General features: G+C 49.7%; 1 long non-coding RNA gene across 3 annotated transcripts in view; it reads right to left on the bottom strand.

Moving 5' to 3' along the window:
• Positions 1–1,511: 1,511 nt before the first annotated feature.
• The window catches only part of LOC118988678 (uncharacterized), a 151,282-nt gene continuing 127,132 nt past the window's right edge, over positions 1,512–25,661 (bottom strand). For all 3 annotated transcript variants that reach the window (XR_005066833.1, XR_005066834.1, XR_005066835.1), the window contains exons 3-4: positions 24,448–24,582; positions 1,512–1,953 (exon numbers count right to left, since the gene is read on the bottom strand). This is a non-coding gene — a long non-coding RNA (uncharacterized LOC118988678). The remainder of the gene's footprint in view (positions 1,954–24,447; positions 24,583–25,661) is intronic.

Below are 25,661 nucleotides of genomic sequence, written 5' to 3'. Positions count from 1 at the left end.
AGGGTGTGCAGCAGGATGTTTGGAGGTGCCACCGAGGGGGCATCTCTACCCCCGGGGCCGAAGGTGCTTGACATGGAGCTCCTGGGCCCCTTTCCAGCGTTTGCTCCGTGCACGCTAGCCAGGCTGCCTGCCTTCCCCCTCGGGGTTACCTTAGGTACTGGTGAGATTATTACCTGCTTGTCGGGTAGATGAGAGAGGGCGGTACAGAGAGGGCGAAAGACAGCTCCTCAGAGAAGGTGCCAGCCCCAGCAGCTGGCCCCCGAGGTTGGGAACGCCAAGGGCCCTAGAGAAAGCAGCCTGCTTCCTCTCCGGACCCGCTGAGCAAACACAGGAGGATGGCAGGTGCCCGAGGCGGCTGGCCAAGCTTCTGCCCGCCACTCCCTCCGCCTCCTGCCCAGCCGGCGCTAGCCTGAGCCAAGGCCCACTAACCTTCCCGGCCTGGACCTGCTCTGAGCTGGTGGGTGGGAGGACAGGCATGTCGGTACTCAAATGGGGGATTCCCTCCACAGCTCCTCGGCGGGGTGGAAGCAGCATATCCCAGGGGCTCTGGGGTTGCATAGTGCTCTAGGTGGCTTATTTTAAGGAGCTGATGTGGAGACCAGGAAACTTACCAACAAGTCATCTCAGTGATGCCCACTGATCCATGCGATCCCAACCAGACTCACCAAGGAAGGGCCTTGGAAGGTATGTCACATAACCTGGTCAAACTGTGCAACCCAGGACCAGCCACAGCCCTTCTCCTGGGGGACTCTGCCTGGGTGTCCACTGAGGTCCTTGGAGGGGTGATGGGCTTTAAAAGAAGGTGTTCTTCTGGCAGGAAGCCCTGCCCCTAAGAGCTCATGTTCCTGCCTCCTCAGTTGTACCCGCGATAATGCATCGGATGCCTCTGAGAGAAGGGCTTTCACGGGTCAGATGGAAAGGGCAATTTCTCCTTTGCAGTAAGGACAAAACAAGAATAGCCAAAAAGTACCACATGGAGGGCATGTGCCCAAAATATGGGGGCTGACCTTAACGTAGCTCACCTACGGTCAGTTCTGAAACCAGTATCTGTGTCGGACCGTTCCCTGCTCCATCCCCTCCCCAGAAGGAACATAGATAGCAGGCTTGCCTTGAAGGTTAAGACCCAAAGTATTTAATAGATCAGCAGAAACTACAGTTCTGTTCAAAACTAGGACTTCAGCTACTCCATTCCCCACCACACATGCACACACATGCACACTTTCTCTCTCTCTCTCCCATTCACTGCCTCACTCACTCTATACTTGTCCAACAAATGGCACCTCTACTGTAACAGAAAACCAAGTGAACGGGGACAAGCAGCGATCCCAGCTGAATGGAGAGATGTTCATGAGTAGAGGAAGCAGGTAAGGTAAGATGCTGAATGCATTCACAGAGGGGCTACCAGAGTTGTCCTTAGGGCCCAATCATTCAACGAAAGGGACCTGATATACCAGACAATACACTAAGTCCCAGGTAACCCCTGCCCTTGCAGAATTCAAGTCATCAGACAGTTATTCTTGATATCCCCATCGCATTTATCACTAAAAAATGCTGTGTAACAACAAAACCTCAGCAGCACAAGCATTAAGTGTCCATGCACCTGGGTGGCCAAGCAGGCAGCTCGGATGATCTTGGCTGGGCTCACTCAGGGGTCTGGGAGTGGCTGGTGGTCAGCTGGTCTACGCTGGTTTTTCTTGGAGGATTAGAGCACCAACATTATGTTCTATGTGTCTCTCATCCTTCTCCGGGAGCCGGAAGACTAGCTCAGAACGTCCTTCTCTTGGTGATGGCAGAAGTCCAACAGTGCAAATGGAAATACTTTTTCAAAGTTCTGCTTGCAAGGTGTCTGTTAATACCCCCGTGGACCAAGCAAGTCCTGTAATCCAGTTCAGCATCACAGAAGCAGGGACCGGCTGAAGAGGCGGGGCCATGTCATCAGTTCACCACGCCACACTGTGGAGGGAAAAGGGAGGTTTGTATAATTCTGTTACTTATGCAAAATGACTGAGCCAAATGCTCCAGACAGGATTTGAACTCAGGCTGTTTGGACTGTGCTAAGCCCTGTGCCTAAGGCGTAGGCACAAAGGAGAGGCGATGGTCACATGGGACACCAGCAAAGTGAACCTGATACCAGGTTGGCCCTGCCAGGGAATATTTCGGGGCACTTCGGGTCTGGATGGCCTTCGTGAATGCAGGGAAACACCCACCTTGGCCAAGACTTGCAGGCTGGGAACTGACACAGGTTCTGGCCATCAGACGCTCTCCGTTACCCAATGAGATCAAATAGCAATGAGTTAAGTAGCTGGAATCAACCGGCAGCCCTACTTGGGAGAGTGGGCATGAACTAATCAGTTCCACAGAACGGAATGCAATCCTCCCTGTGTTTCCAAGTGTCACAAATCCTGGATAAAAGTCAAGCAAAGGCTCCTAGTCAACTGACCTACCCACTTTCCATCCCCACCCACAAAGTCCTTGTTTCACTGGGATGGGAGGGAGTGCAGGAAAACACCTCTGCTCAGGGGCCGCAGCTCTGCTGTCCCTCTTGGGCCGAGACTAGGGGAAAAGGCCAAGCAGGGACCCACGCTGATACCCGACAACTGATTCAGTGGTTCCGGGCTAAGGCCAGGAGCCAATGTTTTTAACAAACATCCCAGATGACTCAAATACAAGCCTCCTCAAATCACATGTTGAGCACCTTCTGCCCAAGATGGATGAAGGGGTGCAGGTGTCAAATCACTCTGTGCCACGCAGAGACCATGCTAGTGGGAAAACAGGTTCACAAAAATGCATGTGAACACACATGCCCATGTGCACACTCATGCATGTACACAGAGATGAGGACCTGTAACAACAGTAGCTAACTTCCCACTTCCCATGGCAAGCCTCCTTTTAAGCCTGCTCACACGTTATTGCACCTAAGCCTCCCAATAATTTTGTGAGGCAGGGCACACTTTTATTGCCATTTTTCAGAGGAGGAAAATCAGGCCCAGAGAAGTCAAATAGCCAAAGTTCCAGAGCTAGTCAGCGGGGAGGTCCAGATGCACCGGGGGACACACTGACTCCGAGTGCAGGTGCCCAGCTGGACGGGCTGCCTGCCGCCAGAAGCTCAGCCTCTCCCATAGCGTGCCCTTGTAAAGAAGAGAGTGAACTTGCTGAACTTGCCTTGTGGTCTCGGTTAAGCAAAACTGCTGAGATCATTAACACTTTCGCAGAAGCCTTTTCGATGGGGATTGACTCTGTTATATTACCTCATTTTTTTCTGCTCACCTTCTCAAGCCAGCTTCCACCATTCTTTGCCCACCACCATCTGGGGGAAGCAAGGGAGTCGGGGCGTGCTGGGGGAAAACCATGAGGAAGGTGGCTTCCCTGGATCTACTGTGTGCACCCAGGTGAGGAGCCTGCCCTCCTCACACAGCCCTATTGGGGCTCTGCCCACCCCCTCTTTTGCAGACAAAGAACTGACAAAGCCTCAGAGAGGTTAAGCCCAGCCCTGTATTCAAACTTCAGTCTTGTCTAATCTAGAGCCCAAGCTCTCGCCTCTTTTAAAATGTGACTCATGCGCCTATGTCAAGGCTCTTGGGGGTTCGAAGAAAATGTCAACACCCGGGCTCAAAAATGTGATGACCATCTTTACTGGAGGGAAAGGAACTTCCTGTGCAGTTATTAAAAGTCAGGAAGAGGGGCGGGGGTAGCACTGGGAATAGGAAACATGCAGCTTCCCAGCAGAAGGGGCGTTCTGGAGCCAAGAAGACATACACTTCAGGGTGAAGTGGGCCTGCCTACAGCCACCAATGCCAGGGCCACCACGGAGGCCCCTGGGCCGGGCGCTGGCTCTGTAGGTAACCCACTGTGGATGTGGCTTCTGAGGATGGGGACGGGCCTGCAGCCAGCAGCCAGCAGGACAGACACTTGGGCAAACTTCCTTAGGATGGAATATGGAAAGATTTTTCCCCTCCCTATCCCACATTTCCCCAGCTTGGAGAAAGAAAGGCAATGGGCCTCCCTACCTGAACAGACAATAATAACTCACAAATGGAAAACCCACAGACCGAAGATGAAAGTCTACGGAGAATGTCCCACCATTGCTGACTCGGGCCTGTGCAAGTCGCTCAAGCAGACTTGACTATCATCCGTCTTGTGTGGCATCAGTGGGGTGTGGGGGGCCAGGTCAGGGGTCCTGCTTGTGGTGGAACGAGGAGCCCCGGGGTCCTGAGTCCTCTGCACCCAATGCGCTTGGATGAGATTGACTTTGGACTTGGTCATTCCACTCAGGAAGAATCTGCAAAGTAGGAATCATCCGTGTCACCAGCCTCAAGTCTCTCTCCGAGGGGAACGAACGCCTTTGAAACTGTAAAGTCCTGTGCATGTTTGCAGTGTTCAAAGTAGTAACGCGCAAGGAGCCAGAGCAATAATGCTCACGATCTTCACCCAGGGACAGAGGGTTGTTCTCCCTCTGCTGAGTGGAACGGATGGCAGCTGTGGGGAGAGGTTTAACAGGCACAACACCGGAGGCGCTAGAGCCAAACTGCCTGGATGGGAAACTGGGCTCTACTACGGACTAGCTGTGTGACCTTGAGTTCATCACTTAACCCCTCTGTGCCCCAGTTTCCTCATTCACAAATGGTAGCCACTAACAGTCCCCACCTCAGAGCACCATTGTAAGGATTAAATGACCTGATCCACGGGAATTGACATGTATCGGCTGTTATTATAAAACTGGTAATATAACACTACATCATAAATAGTAAAATACTATTCCCCAGGGTTGGGGCCGTCTTTGAACGGAACACATGCCGCTCCTATGAACAGAAATGCTGTCGCGGAAGGAATGTACTAAAAATACTTGAGGCATCCGAAGATCTCAGTGGCACCCATTTTTAAGTAATTCAAAATAAACCCACTGAATAATCACTTAAGAGGCATTTTCATGAGCAACAGTAGGCACTATGCCTAATATAGTAAAACGTCCCCAGTGTTCCATTGCTTCTCTCCTTCATGCTGACATCCCACAACCAGGTTGTGAGCACGGGTGATGGGTGTCACTATGGTAAGGCACCAAGGGAGGAAAGAAAGGAAGGGAGGAAGCCCTAAAAGCAACTACAGTCTGATGGGGACTTGCACATCACACCTAGAAGTGGCAATACCTCTGGGGACTCCGTGGGGGCTTCAGCAGTGAGGTGAGCTACAGGAATGGTAGAGCTGGAAGGCATGGAGCTGGGAAAGGGGCAAGGGCAGAAGGCAAAAGCCCGGAGGGAGTCCTGAGAAATGCAGCTGCAGGGGCAGGCTCCTGTCCCAACTGAGGACTCAGAATTCTGCACGGAAGGGTTTGCACTGCATTCAGCGGGAACGGGAGAACCACAGATTCTCCGAGGAGCAAGTGATGCGGGCAAAGTGAGCTTCAGGAAGGTGTGTCTTGGCGCAGGGTGGAGGATGGTGGGAACTGGGCAGGCTCGGAGGTGGGGAGACCCCTTAGGAAGCAACCACAGCATCCAGGAGGTCTGACTTGGGGAACTAAACCCCACAAGGTGGTGGTAAAATCCACTGAGTGATGACTATAGATGCCACAGGAGATGAACTGTTTGCAAGATGGTGAAATCACTTCATTCAGGAGAGCCTGGAAAAGCTGGGCGGAGACGTGTCAAAAGGGAGACACTTGGTCCCTTCCCCACCCCCCCTTACCCGTGGTTTTACTTTCCATGGTTTCAGTTACCTGTGGCCAACTGTGGACCAAAAATATTAAATGGAAGATCCCAGAAATAACCGATTCATAAGTTTTAAACGGCCTGTCACTCTGAGTAGAGTGATGAAATCTCCTGCTGTCCCTCTCCATCCCGCCCAGGACGTGAATCACCCCTTCGTCCTGTATCTCCACACTGGACACTCCACCTGCCCATTAGTCTCTCAGTCACTCGGTTATGAGATCAGCTGTCACAGTGTTGCAGCGCTTGTCCACGTGACCTTTATTCTACTGCACCGTGGCCCCAAAGCACATGAGCAGTGATGCTGGCAATTGGGATCCACCAAAGAGATGCCAGTTCGTGCTTCCTTTAAGCAAAAAGGTGAGAGTTCTTAACTTAATAAGGCATTGTATCACCTCACACCATCACGAGAAGGGTGAGTATAATACAGTGAGGTGAGAGAGAGACAGACCACATTCACATAACTTTCATTACAGTGCACTGTTCCCATCATTCTGTTGTCTTATGAGTTATTATGGTTAACTCCCTCCTGTGTCTAACTTACAAATTAAGCTTTATTGTAGATATATACGGGTAGGAAAAAAACAGAGTATACGGGGGGATCAGTAGGCCCTGCAGTTTCAGGCATCCACTGGGGGTCTTGGACCGTGTGCCCCATGGATGAGGAGCTCTACTACATTCTCAGCCAGAACCTGTGTCCCCAAACGCCACCAGTGTTCTGTGGCTGCTTGTAACCAATCATGACAGATTTAGAAGTTGCCACACAGCATACACACTTTGATTTCCCCACAGTTTCATGGGTCAGAATCGAGAGATGGCTTGGCTGGCTCTCTGCCCCAGACCGCACAGGCTGGAGGCAAGGTGTCAGCTGCGTGGGCTCTAACCAGGGGGCCTGAGGGTGGGACCCATCAGCTCATCCATTCATGCCCTTGGCCAAATTAAGTTCCCTGCTTTGTAGGATTCAGGTCCAATTCTTTGCTGGCAGTCAGCTGGAGGCCACCCTTAGACAGTAGAATCCTCCTTCCAGTCTTACATGTGGCCCCCTATACTGCAGTACCAACACCCCAACTCCCCCTGATCCCTAGAATCTCTCAGACTCTCTGCATAAAACTTAATTATACCTGCAAAGTCCCTTTGCCATGCAGGGTCACCTCTTCATAGGCATCACCCCAGAGATTCGGATGTGGACATGGGGGGGGTGAACATTGTCGGGGGGCATTCTGCTTACCAGAGCTTCTCTGCATCTCCACAGAAAGCTGGTAGACATCTCACAATAAATAATAAGGTGTGGTGAGCACAACTGTGGATGACAGCCCTGCGTTCTAAGGAATCCTGTAGAGGCACTTTGCCCAGCCTCGGGGAGGGAGCACAGGGAAATGACAGGAGAGGTTTCCCAAAGGAAAAGTGAGATAATCTAACAGAACCTGAACACGAGCTGGAGGGAAGGGAGCTGCTTGTCCTGCAGATGATCAGAGTAGCATGTTTAGAAGAGGCCAGGAACTAGAACAAACCCTGAGGAAACACGCCAGGTCTGACCTGTGGACAGTGTCGCAGCAGCCAGCCACCTGGCATGCTAAGAACCGCTGCCACCCTCCCCTCTCCTGCAGGGGTGATTCCGCCCTTCCAAGAACCTTCCGGAAACAGCACGGTGGACCTCCACGGAAACCCCATCATGTGAAGGCAGGGAGCTGATCGAATCTGCAGGTGCTGGCCTGGGAGAGGTCTGTGACACAGGAAATGAAAATGACATGCTGACTAACCTACGTAGCAGGTTGCCAATTTCCCAAAAGAAAAAAGAAAGCAATCAATTGTGAGCACACACTGGTTTCCAAAAGCGAATTGTTAAATAGTCAAGAATTCAGTGACTGGTTTTTAAACCTTTGGTAGCCTGAAATCGGCCGTGGTGGGATTTCACCATGGAAATCAACAAACCTACAATTTGGGGCTTTTATTCCATCCTGAGAGGTGGAACAGTATACCACTGGGTTTGCATGAATTTCCAGATAACCGGGACTATTATCTCGGGGAAAGGTGGGATGGCTTTCACAGTGGTGTCGGTCAGCTCCCTTCCTTACATTATTTTTTAAATTGGTGCATGATTTTTGATTATTTTCCACATACAAAAAATACTGAACATAAAACAAAGGCCAGCTTGCTGTAGTCCCCATTTCCAAGACTCTCTGCCCTACCGGTGACTGCAGCATCCTGAGCACCACACCTGCCCCCAGCTGGGCCAGGTCCAGGGTGCCCTGATGTTCCTAGGCGACGGGAAACCCCGCCCCACAGTAGGCTGCCGGTCACTGACCGCACTGCTGGGAATCGGGCAGCCTAGATGGCTGAGGTTCTCCCAAGGTCCTCCCAGGAGGCGGGGCACACCTCCTTTGGGAAAAGAGTTTCGTCAGCTACAGACCAAGACGCAGACCTCAAGCCTCGTCTGCTACCATCATTATGAATCATACGTAGATTGTCAAGGAATGGGAGAGCCAGCCCTTGCCCTTGTGATATTAGATCCAGAGGATTTTAACGGGGTGGTGGGGGTTGGGAGGAGGCCCCTATACCACACACATCAACACCAACCACTCCCCTGGCCAATGGGAGGCTTTCTCATTCGTAATGCCCGGGGTAGCACACGCATTATAGCCCATGCAGCACAGGTCTGAGAAGGTGGGCTCCCACCCTGTAGGCTGGATGGAGGCTGGTTCATAGACCAGCTGAGCCTCCCCCAAGCAGACACTCCCTGAGTTACCCTGCTCTCACTGTGTTTTCACCTAGAGAACAGCTCAGTATCTTCCCTCTGGCGTTGCTCCTGCGTGTCAGCTCAGAGCCACATTGCCGAGGGCTTCCAGGAGTCTCACGGTAGAGACAGAGGCCCAGATGGACAGCTGCCCACCTCTTCGAGAGAACCTCCGCTGATCCCCAGCCCGGCTGCCTGGCACAGAACAGCTGGTCACGGCATGACTGCTGATCTGTGAGCCATTTCAATTCTCCGAACTTTTATCGCATTTTTGCTTTTCTGTATTAATCATCACGCCACGTTAACAATTTGCCTCCTGTCCTTCTGTTTCATTGGGTGGTCCTTTTTAACCACCACTGTGATGTTTAAAAGGGTATGTTTAACCCATACCCTGCATGTGCTGCAGTCCTGGCAACAACCAGTCCCGTATTCTCTGCAGTCGAAGCTATTTCTGATTTTTCACTGTTATAAATACCCCTACAGCCAACATCTTTGTGCCTAAGCACAACAGGATTCTGAGAAGTAACTCTGAAACACACCTCCCTGTTTTCAGTTGTTACAAACCCCAGAATAGGCACAGGTCAGTCACACACAGCATCATCCCTGACATGGGGAAATGAGAACCCCAGCGACGGAGCTCCTGTCTGACAGGCAACAGGCTGAGGACGGCTGTCCCCATAAAGGAGGGAGCGCATGTCCAGGTCTATTTACTGAGCTGAAAACCTAAGGAGGAGGCAGCTAACATAATTCTTCCTCTATCATGAACTAGATAGCAGGAATGTCGGGGTCTCATGAACCTACCCATCCCCTCTCTTACCACCCCCACCACCTGGAACACTGTGACACAGTCCCTCTCACATGGCCCAGGAGCTGGTCATATGCAAAGTTTAGAAAAACAGCAGTCTGGGAGTGTGATCTAGGGTGGAGGCCTTCATCAGGAGCAGGACCCTTGGATTTGAGGCCAGCTGAGTTTGCGCTGACTCCATCAGTCTTTTGACCTGCTAAGCCTCTGTCTTTCCCATCCATAGGCAAGTGGGGTGATAGCCAGATAATGTCGAAAGTCCCCTTTCTATGAGGTTCTGAAGCCCAAGTAGACAGAAGGGAGGTGCCAGCCCAAGGAAGGCAGGTGCCTACTTTCACCTGGACTGGCACTGCTGGTCCTTCAGACCCCGGATAGCCCTGGAGCTCTGATTCTGGAAATTTCCACTGTCTAGCCAAGATAACTGCATTGTGTCACCCATGTGGACAAACATGCCCAGTTCTCCCCAGCAGAATGCAAGTGAAGTGAGTATATGCCACTTGCAGGACAAGGTACTTAGGACATGGGTTCGCCTTCTCTACCCTTCTTTTCCCCTCTGCCAGCTGGATGAATTTCAAGGTCCTGGAAATACGGCAGACTGACAACAGGGACGAGGCCTGCCTTCCAATGCATAAGGAAGCACCACCCACTGACCAGTACCCATCCCCCTTGGGATATTTTCTGAGTAAGAAATAGACTTCAAATCTTTTGGGCTGTGTTACTAAATATGGAGGTTTTATGTGTCCCAGCATCTAAAGTTACACGAATGAAACAGTCCCACCATATTACTGGGGATGCTAGAGGAGGAAACGGACATGCCAAGTGGTAGATAAAACTTAACAGAATCACACTACCAGGAAAGTGCTGCTTCCCACTAGTTCTTCGGTAGTTTGTCAAAGTCCAGGGTCTTTCCATAGTGCCCAGCCACACTGAGAGTTGCTCTTCATGTGCTCTGAGAGTTCAGGTGAACAGGGTTTGGGGGGGGAAATGCTCTGAAAAGTACAAGGCACTCTAAAAATAACCACACTGCACTTGCCATCAGCTTTCTCATCCTGTCCACTGTCCTCTTTCTTAGCCAGGTTCAGTCCGTCCAGAACTTGATTTCCATGGAAACAGAGAAAGCGAATATAGTAGCGGACATCACTAACTGTTCTCAAAGCCTTCTCCTTACTTTGAAAAAATAAATAAGTAAATAAATCCTCTCCATCCCCTGGGTCCCTACCTGCTTTCTCTTCCGTTCATTCTGAGCACCACCCACACACAGCCAGACGTGGCCAGGTTGCTCACAGAAGCCAGAGAAGTTACCAGAAATGAGTCCTGCATTTGACAGTGGGGCCAAATGTGCAGCCGGGGCATTTCAAGGTCCTCACTTCCCTGCTTGTAATTAGTCAGCTTCCAGCAATGATGAGATCTGAGGACGTCACAAAACAGTGACCTTCTTGGGCAGCTCTAATGGGACAGCACCGACCATAAGACTCTAGGTTGTGAGCCTTGACTGACAGCTCCAAATCACTAGGCACCCTTCCACTTAGAGATAAAAAAAGATGGTCTGTCCAGGTACTCTCTGTGCATTCATTGCAGACCTGCTGTGGGTCACCTTGAAAAACTAGGTTTAATGAGACTCACAGACATGTTTATTTCAGGTGCATGCATTTTCAGGGGCCCACTACCCTTGGGATCCCTGTTCCTCCCGGGACCAACAGCTATCACAGCAGTCTTATTGGTTCACGATGATGTGTGCTTAGATGGCTGTCTTTCCCAAGGGCTGTGAGGATGTCTATCAAGGTCTGTGTGACCCATTTAACATAGATTCTTGGGATGTGTTGCCTGAACTGAGTTGAGCCAAAGGAAGGATAGAAGGGAGGGAGGAAATATAAGAATGAACAAAATGCACTGCCCAAGCCCAAGATAGTAGATAAATATTGAGAGTAGATAGGTAATTACAGAATGTCTGAAAATCTTGTCATTTCTTTTATCATATTTATTGAAAGATGGTTATTATTATTATCAAAAGATTGAATTGTTTCCCTTCTTTTCCATCATTTGGTTAAAAAACAGTGTTTCTATTAATGAAATCAGCAGACATCTCATATTTTATATGCTTTTGAGCTCTGTGACTTATTATTGGCATACTTCATTATTAGCTTGACTATGACATTGGATAAAATGCTGGTATGTATGAATAGTCGTTCAACCACAGATTTATAATGTCTGGGACTATGTGGCTATGATTCAGTGGGAGAAATAACTTGGCGCTGGTGACTAGCCTGCAAAAACCTAGTGTAAGAGCTTAACTATCTAAGTGAATAGTGAAATTAGAAAAAAAAAAAAAAAGAGCTTGGACCAACCTTAGCTTCCGTTTCCTAGGTAAACCTGGCTGTGGATGTCAGGACACCAGCCCACACTGAGCACCTGAACCTCACCAGATGACTGGAAAAAAGGACTCAATGCATGAGAGTGCTCAGTGCTTTGCCCAGTACAGCAAGGACTCAATAAAGACACATCTATATTCTATCTTTATTATTATCACCACCATTATAATCATTACTGAGGCTACCACCCATGGAGATGCCCTGCCAGAATAAGGCGAAGGACTTAGCAAAAATTGGATCCATCACTGAGGCACTACAAGAGGTGATGGGGGAGCCCAGTGAGCACAAGGAAGCAGGCTCCGTGCGGGAGAATGAACCCCAAAGGGACTAGGGAGAATGGGGCAGAAGGGGGACAGTCCCTTCTGAGGCTCACTCAGCGAGCACACCGAGGCCTGCTGGAAGAACATTACCTAGTGGTGGGTGAGGAAGTGAAAGTAGTCAGTGTCTGCAAGCTCCTGACACGCAACGGATCCTTCAAGAGATGTTAGGTTTGTTCTTACCTTTCCCTTCTTAGATCAAGGAGTATCTGCTCTGAAATGGGAAAACAGGCCTATCTATAAAAATAAATCCACCTAAACGAAAGTTTACATTAACTACAAAAGCCGAGTCATCATCAAAAATTCCTGAGAGGAACTGATGACGGTTCACTAATTAATTGGGTTCAGCGCTATCAAGCACCACTTAACGAGGGATTGCTCCTTAGAGGAGCAAATATGGTGACTGTCACTTGGCTTATTTCTAATTTGCACTCCTCTGGGGAGACCACAAGGCTACAGGCTTAGGATTAAAGCCCTCCCTAATGTTTTCAAGGGCAAACAATTGCCAGCTTCCTTAGATAAAGGGAAGATGAGTCAGCCAAAGTCATTGTCAACCAGCAGGAACCATAGGCCACCTTTGTGTCTACAACTAACAGACTTTAAGTATCAGAGGTAGGGATGTGGATAGCGGAGTACAAAAACAGGTGAGTTTCCAATGGGTAAGAACATTTTCATGGTACTGCCTGGGGGGGAAAATACAACAGAAATTGAGCTGAAGACTTCAGAACTAAACACACATGCAGGAAGCACAGCTACACACAAAAACCACACGCTTATTACTTTCCCATTATAACATTGAAACACACTTTTTGTTTTAAAAAAATTACAAAGTAAAATCTCCCACATTTTTGCATCTTCCAACCACATTTCCCAAAAATGTCTGTTAACAGGAAGTACATACCTTTTACAGAATTTCTCCAATGCGTAGAGAAATATGCATTTGTGTTGCCTAAATTTGACAAAAGTGGGCCAATTCTATACTAAATATACTACATCTATTCTTCCTCAATTAACTGATTATGGTCTGTCCAGAAGGCATCTAGCCATGTAATATGAAAAACAGAGTCATTTATTGAAGAAGGCACAAGATACAAGAAACGCTGTACACAGGACAATGACACCTCGATCCCCTTCAAATCTGGTGCAGGTTTGTTGCTCTGCTCACTCAGTCATTTTGAATACGATGGTCACACAGTGCACATGCTCACTCAACAGCATCTACCGCCCCCACTGACTAGTACAGTGAAGTCGTCATTGTTCACACATGTGCATTCCAGTCCACTCTCCTTGGCTGCCAGGTTATACTGATGTCATGCACACCATTTCTGTTATATTAACAATGATTGGACTTTTTCTGGACAGACTTTCATATATATATATGTATACATACATACACACACAATTTACCTTGTTTATGTTTAAAATGCCTTACTTTTCTTTTTGAAATAATTTCACACTCACAAAAGGAGTTAAAAATACACTGAATTCCTATGGCCATGCAATCTCTCAATATTGCTATCTTGTATAATCACACTATAATTAACAAATTTTATCAGGAAATTAACATTAATAATACACTTGAAGGCCTGTATTATTATAAAACATACAAAATTTAAGACCATTTTAGAACAAAGAAATAAAGTAAACACAAATAAGCGTTGTAACATTTTCTTGCACCCTGTCGTGGGTTAAACTATAGCCTCTGAAGAAGATGTATTGAAGTGCTCACCTCAATACCTGTGAACTTGACCTTACTAGGGAATAGGGTCTTTGCAGAAGTCATCAAGTGAAGACAAAGTCATTGGATCAGGGTGGACCTCACCCTTACAAGAAAAGAGAAATTTGGACACAGACACACAGAAAAGAAGGTCGTGTGAGGATGGGAGCAGAGGCTGGCATGGTCGAGTACACGCCAAGGAAGGCTGAGGACTGCCAGCCGCCCCCTGAAGCGAGGAAAGAAGAAGGGAAGGACTCTGCCTTAGCATTTTCAGACGGAACACAACCTCGATGACACCTTCATATCAGGCTTCAGGCCTCCAGAGCCGAGAGAATTGATTTCTGTTGTTTTTAGCCATGTTGTTCACGGCACATCATCCCGGCAGCCTTGCAAACTAATACAAACCCCAGTCCATCGGCACAGCCCCCTGCGGAAGGCCCTGAGAAAAGATGAAAATGGTGACTGGAAAATGAAAGGCACAGCCCAAGGCGTGTTTTTGATACAGTGGGATCATCCCGTTGACCGTCATCACCGAGCATTCCCGAGGAACGTCATGACTTATAACATCACACCGTGAGAAACTTCGAGTTTCAGCCTTGGAGTGACAACCAGATTGCCAGACGGGGGAGTTCAGACGGGGACGTGGTGATCAGGCACAAGGGGGAAATCACAGTAGCGGAGCTGTTTTTGTCTCGCAGACACACTCTGCAGCGAGCAGCCGCCGTGGTGAGTGTAAAGTGTGACAGGGAGCAGGGCCAAGGGCAGCTCTGGCAGCATGCGGGTGCAGAGGAAACTCCCCAAGAAGCACGCGGCCCACGCTTTCTCCCCTGTCAGCCTCACTTCCCCCTGTCAGCATGGGCCAAGTTTATTTTGACAAGGCTGTTGTTTCCACCCACACGGGCACACACCCCTGCTGACACCGAGGAGCCCAGCCCACCCTGGGGACCAGTATTCATTGTGGAAAACCCAAAGCATCACCTCCATGAGTGGCAGATGAGCCCCCCGGGGCACACCCAGGCTTGTGGGCAGGCCTTCCCGGCAGGGGCTGCAGGTGGGCGGTGGGGCAGCAGCTCTGGGGGCCTTGAAGCAAGGAGCTTGGAAAACCTGCGTCAAGCTCCACTGAGCAAAGGAGACAAAGCTAGGAAATACAGAAATACACCTTGTGTGTTATTCGGGCTTCAGCCACTGGCTGCTTTAACAGGCAGACTTTCAGATAAGAAGGAACCACTTACTGAAAAGGCAGTAAGGGGTCCCAGGGGATCCGAGAAGCAGTGGTCTGCACAGAGTGAGCACATCCCTTTAGGGGATGGGGTGTGCAGCGAGGTTGTCAGAACTGAGAAACCTGGGGGACCCTGCCGAGGCCTGGCTGGGGATGTCACCTCTGCGAGCAGCCAGTGAAGCTGGTTCCCAGAGGGTGGGACCAAACCCCCCTGCAAACTGGAAGCCACTGCTGCTTTGGGGACCAAGGGCTGCTGCCGGGGAAAGACGTGCTACCATAGTGACAATGCCAGGAACGGGAGGCAAATCAGAAGGAGCAAGGCCCCCCTTCTCCCCCAGCTCCCAGTCACCCTTGGAGGCACAGATGTGGCCTCGCTGGGCCAGCAGGACTTCAACACCACAGTGAGTGGCCACAGACTGGCCACTGTTCCCTTTCTTTACACCGGCCATGCACAGGGGCCAGCATCAAATTTGCACACTAGCCAGACACAGGCCCTGGGCAATCAGACAGGACACTGGCCATGTGTCTGGGCTCCTCGCCAGCCTCGTGTGCCTTCCAGACCCCCACCAATCTCTGCGGTCTGCTCACCAGGCCCATATCACTTACTTATAGTGCCTGCACGGCCCCTGTAGACAGCTGAGTGAGATGCCTGGGAGAAGAGGGTGTGAGGTAGGGGATTCTGTGTTGTATGCGAACTCCATTCACACTCAGTGCACATCAGGTTCCAGAAGGCGTGTGTCTCGTCCACCCAGTAATCCCCCCACAAACTCCAAAACAGAATGGATGAGCCACTTCCTCAGTTGAGGGGGCAGGTCATGCAAGGCACTGCCCAGGTGATGTCTACTTGGGAACAAGCAGAGAATTTTTTAAAAGATGGGTGTACTTCGGATGGGGTAAGCCCAGGGGACTCCAGGAGTGTGGGGTGGGGAAGACAGTAGGTAGTTGGGGTGACGTGGGAGAGGGGACAGTAGAGAAGCCTCCCCGGACACTCCGGAGAAGCCGAAGGAGGGACCGGCTAAGAGGCCAGGGAGGGCACACAGGCCTGGGACCATGACAGCCTTCCAATCTGCAAGCACTTCTGGGCAGCACGCGTTTCTGAGTGTCAGTCCAAGGGCATCCAACTCATCCTGACTGTTGCTCCTGAGACCATGCTGCCCACGAGGGCAAGCCCAGCGTCCTCAGTGTCCTGCTGTGCTCAGCCCACACAGACATTCACACCTTGCTATTCATTACCTCCTCTTGCCAACCAACGTGGGCGAGAAAACAGATCTATGCAAAAGTATGTGGAGTATGTTAAGGGATGAGAGCTGGACATCAGCAGGGACTCATGGTTAGTTGGATATGGCTACAGAAGAATACCTATGGAGATATGTTTACAGATGTGTATTATACACATGGGTTAGTATACATACACACATGTCATTGTTCTGTCAGTTGAGAAGGCCTAGAAAAATAATACCCCAGGAACAATGAACACCAATATCTTGGCTTCTAAAACCATTTGGCAATCAAATGAACCAGAGCTCCTTGGAGAAATGAGCCAATTTAGGTCTGGGGAAGGTAATACTCAAGATGAGCCTGGAGCATCTTATAGTGCCAGAAAGCTAAAAAAAAAAAAAAGCTGAAAAGAAAAAACCCCACAATGAGGAGGGCATGTCAAAAGGACACAGGAGCCAACTGAAATTGTGCTCAATGGCCAAAGTTGGAAAAATCTGAGCTTTGTAAATAAGTAAAATCGTATCGAATTGTAATCCAAAGTGTATAATACATATTCACAGGTTCATAAGTAAATAAATAGGGGAGAAGAGAGAAATCTCACATGGATAAGAATTCTGAAGAGTGTGTGTAGATTCTTCAGTAAAGGAGAGCATATCCCACCGTTTAAGTGTGGGGTGTACATGGTGACATCCTTCCAAGCATACGGTCAGGGGGATTGGGGCAGAGAGGAGAAATCTGACAAACAAAACCGCAGACAGGTAAGCAAGGTGGACATCCACAGGACAGGGAATCAAGGTGGACATCAACAGGGATCGATCAGATGCCATGACAGTAAAGAGTGTTGTACAATGTGAGGGAAACAGCGCTTTGCCTCCGCGCCCTTTTTCCAAAACCCCATCACCCCAGCATGACGAGAAAAGCATCAGACAAATGCAAATAGGGGGCATTCTACAAAATACGAGACCAGAATTCCCCAACACTGTCAACGTCATTGAGAACAAGGGGTGTCTGGGAAACCATCACAACCGAGAGGAACCTCGGGAGACCCAGTGACTAAAGGTCATGTAGTGTACCGGGTGGGACCCTGGAACAGAAAAAGGCATCAGGTAAAAACTAAGGAAATCTTTAAAAAGTATGAACTGTAGCAAATAATAATGTTATCAGTATTGGTCATTATTTATAACAAATGTGCCACGCTGATTTTAGATGTCAGTAGCAGGGAAAACTACATGGGAGGGTGTATGGATCCATTCTAAACTACCTTCACAATTTTTCAGTAACATCTGGAACTGTTCTAAACGTAAAGTTTGTGTTTAAAAACTGTGTGGAGGGTGTGTGCAGCAGAGTGGACGTGTAGGGGGTACAGGTAGGCAATGGTGACATCTGGAACGCTTTCTCCAATTTGCTCCTCATTATGACTATCTCATACTGTTCCCAGTGAACTCACTTTAGCAGCCCAAACATGAAGTTGGCGTCCATGTGAAATGTATGAGTGGGGTGGGGAGGGACCGTGGTAGCCCTCCTGTCCCCTGCTTTCAACTGTAGCTGGGGAAAATGAGGTTCAACAACCCAAAGCAAATGGCTAATGAATGTGTCAGCTCAGCCCCCACTGGCGAAGCATCTTAGGTGTGTGTCTTTGAGGACCCATGAACCATAATGTCATTGGGTCCTCAGAAAAACCTGCTCTGCAGAGAAAGGATCTCAGGCTCAGAGCACTAACAGCCTTCTTCCAGTGCAGGGCTGGCAAGTGGCAAAAGCAGGGACCTGGGCTCAGGGCTCCTTCCCAGTGTCCTGCGCAGTGCCCCCTCCCCAAGGCCACAGCCAGTCACTCTCCCAATCTCCTCGCATTCCAGCGAAGGCGGGATTGATACTCAGGGAACAGGAGAGCTCAGGGAGGATGGCACTTACACTGGGTTTTCTCTTTCTTTTTCCTTTTCTTATTTCTATTTTTAGGAAACATTTCCTTGACCCAATGTTTTTAAAGCCCCACCCACTCTGATTTCTCCTAAGTGTGTAGCCAGGGTACTCGGGTTCTGCAACAGCAGAAAAATGCGTATGAGCCTTTGAGGCCAAACATCATACCTTGCTGGAACGGGTCAATTTTCTAGTTTCACAGTTTCATCTTTGGAGAGAAAAAAATTCTCAGGACGCCTAGCCTCCCACCAATGAGTATTTTCATCATAAGGCACCTACTGTGACCAGCTCTGGGAGAATGACAAAAGGGGAGAGAAAAGGGGCTCGGAGCAGATGAAGGTGAATTCCAGTGAAGACCAGTCTCCACTCAGCAGCAATGGGAGCTGCGCCGTGGCTGTGCAGAGCTTCTCGAAGCCACCGTACCCCAGAAGAAGCCCCACTGTGCGCTATGTGGGGCTCTGTTCTGTATTTCACTGCACTGGAGAGAACCTGGAGCCCAAGCTGGGAGGTCGCCTGGAGGGACTAGGAGGCATCTCGGGATGATGGTAAGAGGCATTTAGAAACACACGCCAGGATGAAGTGTCCTGGGATATGTAGCCCTTGCTTCACTTTAACAAGTGGTCCTCTTATTAGTAAAAGCTTTTCAATGTTGGCCTTGAGTTTACAAAAAACAAAAACAAAAAGAACTTGAACTGATGTAGAAACACATTGCATCAATATGTGCCTCACACTAGTGCTTCATATTGAAGCACATACTAGTGCATTCCAGATAAAGATTCTTGTCTCTGCTATCCCGGGCACATCAGTCCACCTCTAGCCTCTGATATGCTCCAAAGAGTAAATGAGATAACATATGGGAAGTGCCGGGAACACCATAAAAAATACATCTGAGCGACCGTGATTTCTACTATTACGACTGGTAGTGTTAGTAGCAGTATTTCCATCATCATACTAGTTCCCCCCACCACCCCTGCTTCTATAAGGACCATCATTTATGAGTGTTGGCTAATAGTACTTGCTAGATTTTCCAACCTTAGCTATGCCAGGAGGGAAACGGGTAGACTGATAGAATGCACAAGGAGTGGAGAATGATCTTTGAAGAAGGCAATCAGGAGTCCTGAGCTGTGTCTTTCCAGGGGCCCGATGCCATGACCACAAGATATGCAGTAAGGACCTAATTTTGTCTGAACAAGGAAGAGAGAAAGAGTGAAAGCCATCCATAGGGCCCAGCATAGGAAACCCCTGAAAGTCAGGATCCAGACAAAACAGGCCAGCAGTAGCTCTTGTGGTTATTTGAGTCAAGCTCCTTGTTTTAAAGATGGGGTTGTGAAGGTTAAAAGTATCAGCTGACACACTCATAAAGTGGCTTTGAGGCCAAGGCCACCAAACTGCCCCACGTGGCCTATATCGTGCATCCTCTGTGTTTGCGGGCTCAGACTACAGAGCAAGACATCAGAGGCTGCACAGCTTACCCAGTAGACATCTATCACCCCACAGTTCTGGAGACTAGATCAAGTTGCAGCTGATGCAGTTTGTAGCGAGAACTCTCTTCCTGGTTCACAGATACTTTCTCACTGTGTTCTCACACAGCACAAGAGAGAGAGATTGCTCTGTGGTGTTTCTTTTCTTTCTTTTTTTTTTTTTTAGATTTTATTTATTTATCTTTAGAGGGGAAGGGAAGGAGAGAGGAAAAGAAATATCAGTGTATGGTTGCTTTTCTTGTGTCCTGCACCAGGAACTGGCCTGCAACCCAGGCATGTGCCCTGGCTGGGAATCGAACCGCAGTTGTTTGGTTCGCAGGCCCGCGCTCAATCCACTGAGCTACACCAGCCAGGGCTTGTGGTGTCTCTTCTTACAAGGATGATCACTAGTGCGGTCAGATCAGGGCCCTACCCTTGTGTTAAGAACACAGCATATGAATCTGGGATGGGAGATGAGGGGGCACAAACGTTTAGTCTGTAACACTGCAAACACAGTTGTTTGAATACACCGTCTCCCCTGGTATCTGTTCTGCTGTCTCCCCACAGCTGGCACAGCACCTGGCTCAGAGTGGGAAAGTGGCAAAGGACAGGGAAGGAGGAAACAGCTACAGCATGCCAATCACCTGCCAGTCAACCCACAGGTGCTGGGGAGGTGGACAGGGTGGGACAGACCCCGAGGCAGGCAGACAGCACAGCCCATTATCAGCAGAACTGTTCCCCCAGGAGGCACTGGAGACAGACAGATCCTCATTCTCAGAAAAAAAGGAAACAGAGCTGGGAGAGGGGCAAAGGGAGATCTAGCAGAGAACAAAGAAGAGATGATAGGGAGAGAAGGAGAGAGGGAGAGAGGGAGATGAAGCAGTGAGGAGCAGCAAGAAGAGGGAGTCCAGATGTGTCTGGGATAAGGGTGAGGTGGGTGCAAGTTTGGGTGCCCGGATCACCAGCCAGCAGGGAGATCTCATCAATGCCATCACTCTGAGTCTCCAATCCATTCATCTCTGAAGTATGGTGTCTTAGCTCACGCTGCTATAAGAAGATATGAGAGACTGGGCAGCTTAAACAATAGCGGTTCATTTCCCTCTGTTCTCGAAGCTGGAAGTACCAGATCAAGGGGCAGCAGAGTCAGTTCCTGGTTTATGGAAAGCCATCTCCTGTGGCCTCTGATTGCAGAGATCAGAGAGAAGCCACTTTCTGGGGTCTCTTCTTATAAAGTCATTAATCCCATCATGGAGGCTCCACCCTCATGACCTTGACCTAGTCACCTCCCAAAGGCCCCACCTCCTCGTGACATCACATTGGGGTCGGGGTTTCAGCAAATGAATTTTTAGGAGACACGCCCATGCGGGGCATAGAAACAGGGAGCCATAACGCCAGTTTGTCTCAGGATTTTCTTCAGAGAAAGAATGGGGACTTTTCTATGATTTATTCCAGTTGCTGCACACCATGGTACAGGGCAAGGAAAGGAGATGGAACATAAGAAAGGAGAAAGATCTTTATAACCTAAAGTGCTCGGCAGGCAGCGGGCTTATGTTTCTCCCAAAGCAGACTGAGGCTTAAAGTTCTTTCTGAATCGTTCATTTCCACCTTGCTAGCCCAAACTCAGGGCCCTATACTTCAGTGAATCCAAGAAAGCCTGGCCCAAGCACATCCTGGGCGCCTGCCATGATTGTCCAACACTGGGGCGAGGGTGAGAACAAGACCCAGAGCCTTCCCTCAGGATATTTCCAGTCCAGGGAGAAGCCAGATGCTGTTTCTGAAGACAGAATGAACCCGTTGGGGAAATAATGGAAGATGAAGGTTCTGAAGTCTAGCCTTTAATGTTAGCATACTAACTGTCGGTCATAATAACTGTGGCACTCACTCACTCCCTGTGTGGCCAGCCGCTAGACAAGTGGGACAGGAAGCAACCCAGCAATGGTTTTGCATTCAGAGGTGACTCAGCCACCACTCCCCACTCCGCATGAGCTCATGGTAGGCACCACTGAGGAAGCTCCGTGTCCTCTGGTGTGACCAATTTTATCAGAAGAAACAAAATTAAGCACACTGTCCCCTAGACTTATGTATTTCTCCTCTGCATTTGCTCTCATGTGCAGACATTAATTATGCTGCCTACGCTACTAAAAATAAACTCCCAATCAAATGCAATGAGCCAAAAACCTCAATATGAAACCACAAGAAGGAGTAATAACAAAATAAGCCAATACTAGAAGTGTAGTAAAAAGACATTTCCGTTTCAAGTGTAGAGCTCTGAGTGGGCTGGAGTATTTTTTGTGTGAAGGACACTGAATACAGGAAGCAACCTTTACACATATACGTACCTGTGGCTAAAGACCTGGGCTGGCCCCTGGCCCCAGCAGGCAGGAGCTGTCAGACACCCCCTGACCAAGGACCAAAGGGGACAGCCACACAGGAGCCAAGAGATGCTCCCAGGGGAGGCAGGGTCAAGAGAAGTGTCAAAGAGCAAGGTCGGGGGAACAAAGCAAGAAGCCAACCTCCTGTGCCTGTCCAAGGAGGGCCCTGGATGATAGAGTAACACTGAGAAGGTTGGGACCCAGACAGGTAAGCCGGTGGAAGAAGGGAGACTGGTCCATTCTGCAGCTGAGAAAAGAGAGCTTGGAAAGCAGTAAAGGACTCGCCCAGGGTCATGGAGGAGTGGAACGTGCTGCCGGAGTGGCATCCAGGTTACCTGTACCTCTGCTCCACAGTGGGAGGAGTCAAATGGCCCAGGCTCATGCACAGGAAAGGTGCAGGTGCCCTACCACTGGCGTGCAGCCCAGGTGAGTTGATTTCTAGGCAGGGATGCAGGGGGACAGGCTCCCAGTGGGAGAGCCACACCCTTAGGACAAGAAGAGCCACAGGCACAAGGACAAATGCTTGGCTCGGTGTCACAGCCCCCATCACAGACTGGCCTTGCCCCAAAAGCTGGACTGTGCAGCTCTGAATCCCAGCACCTGCCCCTGCTCTGCCTGTTCTCACAGCTGAATTCTAGGGACATTCCTCTCCTGTCATCCTCGGACAGACCTGCCAAGTTTCTCCTCCATTCACAGAATGCAGGTCACCCTGCCCACTTCTGCAGCCACCCCATGCAGAGACAGATCTTCCAGCTTTCAGATCCTCTACCGCAGTGACTATGGTCCCAGCTGCCCTTTCTCCCCAGTGGGAACAGCCATTCCAGCCTTCCAGGCGCTACGGGGAGTGTTGATCCTAGGCTGTTGCAAGTCTGTGTCTGCTCCTGCTCCCAAAGCCCACTGCCCAGGTTGGGAGCACGGACTCTAGGACCAGCTGAGCATCTGAAAGCCAAAAAAGGGCAGGCAGCCTGTGCACAGGAAGTCCTGTTAGCCGTCCTCACTGCAGAAGAGTTCTGACACCAGCAGTAGGAAATGAGACACTGAAACAGGAATGGGGAAGGCATGCACAGGGGTGTAGAGTAGGCGAGGAAGGCTTCGTAACTGCAGAACGGCTAGCAGGTTTCCTTGCATGTATCTTGCAAGGGTCTTAAGAGGCAGCACACAGGCCTCCCCCACACCTGGTGAGTCTGGAGTGTACTGTATGTGCATCAGGCCCCCGATCTCATCTGAAGGGCGAGGTCTCGTGCTCTCCACTCCTGTGTGTCCTGAGATGACACAGATACCGCATTAGCCCAATTTTCTGCTCCCCTCCCAGTTCTGCTGTCCTTCTCACCAATCCACCTTTCTCCCCCACGTCTCTATCCTCGCATAGTTTTCAAATTTGTGGTAGGCATCATTCTCCTTTTTCCACATTATTTAGTCTTCTCAACATCTCCTTAAAAAGAATTGCAACTGACCTCACTCACTGCTCTGAATCTTTAAAAACGCCCTTCTTTCGGTTCTCCCCAAGCTCTCTTTTTCCCTGTCTATTCCCTCCTTTCCAGTGACTCATTCATTTGTTCTTTCACAAATGTGCACAATGGAAGACCCAACCCTGGGGTGTGGGGACCTATGAGAGAGTCCTCGCTGGCACAAACTCACCAGTGATGGGGGCACAGGCAGGGGAGGGAAAGGAAACCACTTGGAGCAAAGGAGGCAGGCCTGAAATCCCTGGCTGCAGTTGGGAGGAGGGAGAAGAGGAAGAAAGTAACCCTGCTCAGGACAAGGGTCCGCATACCAGCGGCAAGGTGATTCGCAGGCTTTAGCCAGGCAGAGGGCAGATGAAAGGCAAAGAGAGGAGCAGACGGAGGACTTCAAAATACCCTGCTGCATGGAAGGATCTCTAAAAGGTATAATCAATGAATTTAAAAGAAAAAAAAAAACCACTCCCATTTGGGCGCATTTCCTCCTCACTGCCATGCTAAGTGAGCTCCTTATCTCCACTGTCTCTTTCAATACCCACAACATCCTCTTGAGGCAGGCACTAATAAGATCCCTATTTCACAAATGAGGGCACCAAGGCTTGGAGAAGCTGAGTGACTGGCCTAAGGGGAGGCAAGTAGCCAGAGCAGGAGAAGCTGGGTCTGCCTGGAGCCCTCCGACTTCCCGACTTCCCGACTTCCCGTCTCACCTCCGCCCCAGGCAGCCTCATACCTTTGGGCCTGGAGCCAGCAGTTCCGGGAGGTGGGGAGGGAGGAACTGATCACCTTCTAGATGCCCCCAAAGGCATTTTGACCTAATCACTAACCCCCAGAGCACTTTCCCACGTCTCCCTGGTACAGTCTCCACAAGCCTTAACAGGACAGCTGGAGCACCCTACCCGGCCAGGAGGGCAGGAGTGGAGGACCCCCTCGGCTGGACAGAAGGAGAGAGAGCTCCAGAGGCACAAGCCACGGATGACCAAAGAGCCCGACCAGGCCCTGTGTGTCAGGATGAGGTGACAGAAAGCTGAGGTCCCAAGCACCATGGACCAGCAAAGGAAGCCAAGCTGAGATGTCAAGAACCGCAACCTCAGTTGTGTTGCAAGAGATCGCCAATTCCAAAAGCCATTTTTCAGTCCCATAAGGCTTAAGAGGAAAAATTCCCTTACCTGAATTTTCCAGATCTCAAGGCATTACAATTTTAGTTCAGGGAAGGCCCGTTCTCACATCCCTCTGGAGTGTTGAATGGATAAGTGTGGCTTTTTTTTCCAGATTAAAGGCACCTACCTCCAGGTAACAAGATTCTGGAAATACATAAGGAAAGGACAGAGAATTATTAGTATCAATGCCCATGGGGGGTATTGCATTCATTTTAATAATAAGTACCTATTTACTATGTGCTAAATGAGAAGCAGCAAAGGACAGGCATTTGCTGAGCAACTATGACGTGTCAAGGACTGTGATAAGTATTTAAATACATTAGAACATTTAATCCCATGAAATTGGTTTTGATAGCTCTCTGTATTTCAGAAATCAAATAAGAGGCTAGGCCAGACATGATGGTCAGACCTTCCTGACTCCCAAGCCCTCATTCATCTATCCTGTTCCCCTTCCCCACTAAAGCTTGCATGCATCTGATTCCAGGAATTCTGGCTAGAGGGCAATGAGACACCTTCCTAATCACTTCACTCTGAGAAGGGCCAGTCTCTGGTGCCTAAGGCGTGGGGATGGTGTAAACCCTAGGAGCTGTATCAGATTAACTTCCCAGCAACTTTTATCTGCTCTGTGCCCCACACTGTCACCCTGTACCATGCAATCAGTGAAAATCATGAACTACTCAGGGGACGCCCCCCCCCGCCTCAAAAAGTCATATCCTAACTGATCATTGAGACAGCTACACGAGGTGGCCAAAAGGGGTAAGGCAGTGTGGAGAACAGGGTGAGAGGGCCACCCCTGGTCTTACAAATTCTGGGAGGACCGCCTAAGATACCCCAGAGCAGGACCAGTGCTCAGCGGGGTGAGCTCAGACACTGACTGCCTCTCCTTCAAGGGATGCAGTGGCACCCCAGAATATCATACTATCTCCTCACAATGGAGTGATCCTTCCAGGCCTCCACCCTCCCCGCACAAACTCCACCGAATCTCGGAAGCCAAACCATGAAGAAGATGGAACTCCGTGAACACAGACTCGGAAGAAAGAAGACTGACCAGTTCAGACGGGGAATTTGCCCTCAATTCTGGAAACAGCAAGAGAAAAATCCTTGCCCTTGCCCCAAGGACAGTGGCCAGGTGGCCCAATTCCCCACCATCAATCCCATCTCTCCTCCAGGAAAAGCTGGCCATAATCTGCGTCTCTGAGGCCCTCTGGTTGCCCTATGCCTCC

Source organism: Sturnira hondurensis, unplaced genomic scaffold, assembly GCF_014824575.4.
Source record: "Sturnira hondurensis isolate 20B ecotype Veracruz unplaced genomic scaffold, ASM1482457v3 Scaffold0006413, whole genome shotgun sequence".
Taxonomy (NCBI): Eukaryota; Metazoa; Chordata; class Mammalia; order Chiroptera; family Phyllostomidae; genus Sturnira; species Sturnira hondurensis.
The sequence above is the reverse complement of the archived record's forward strand: the minus strand, read 5'-3'. Positions and strand labels throughout refer to the sequence as shown.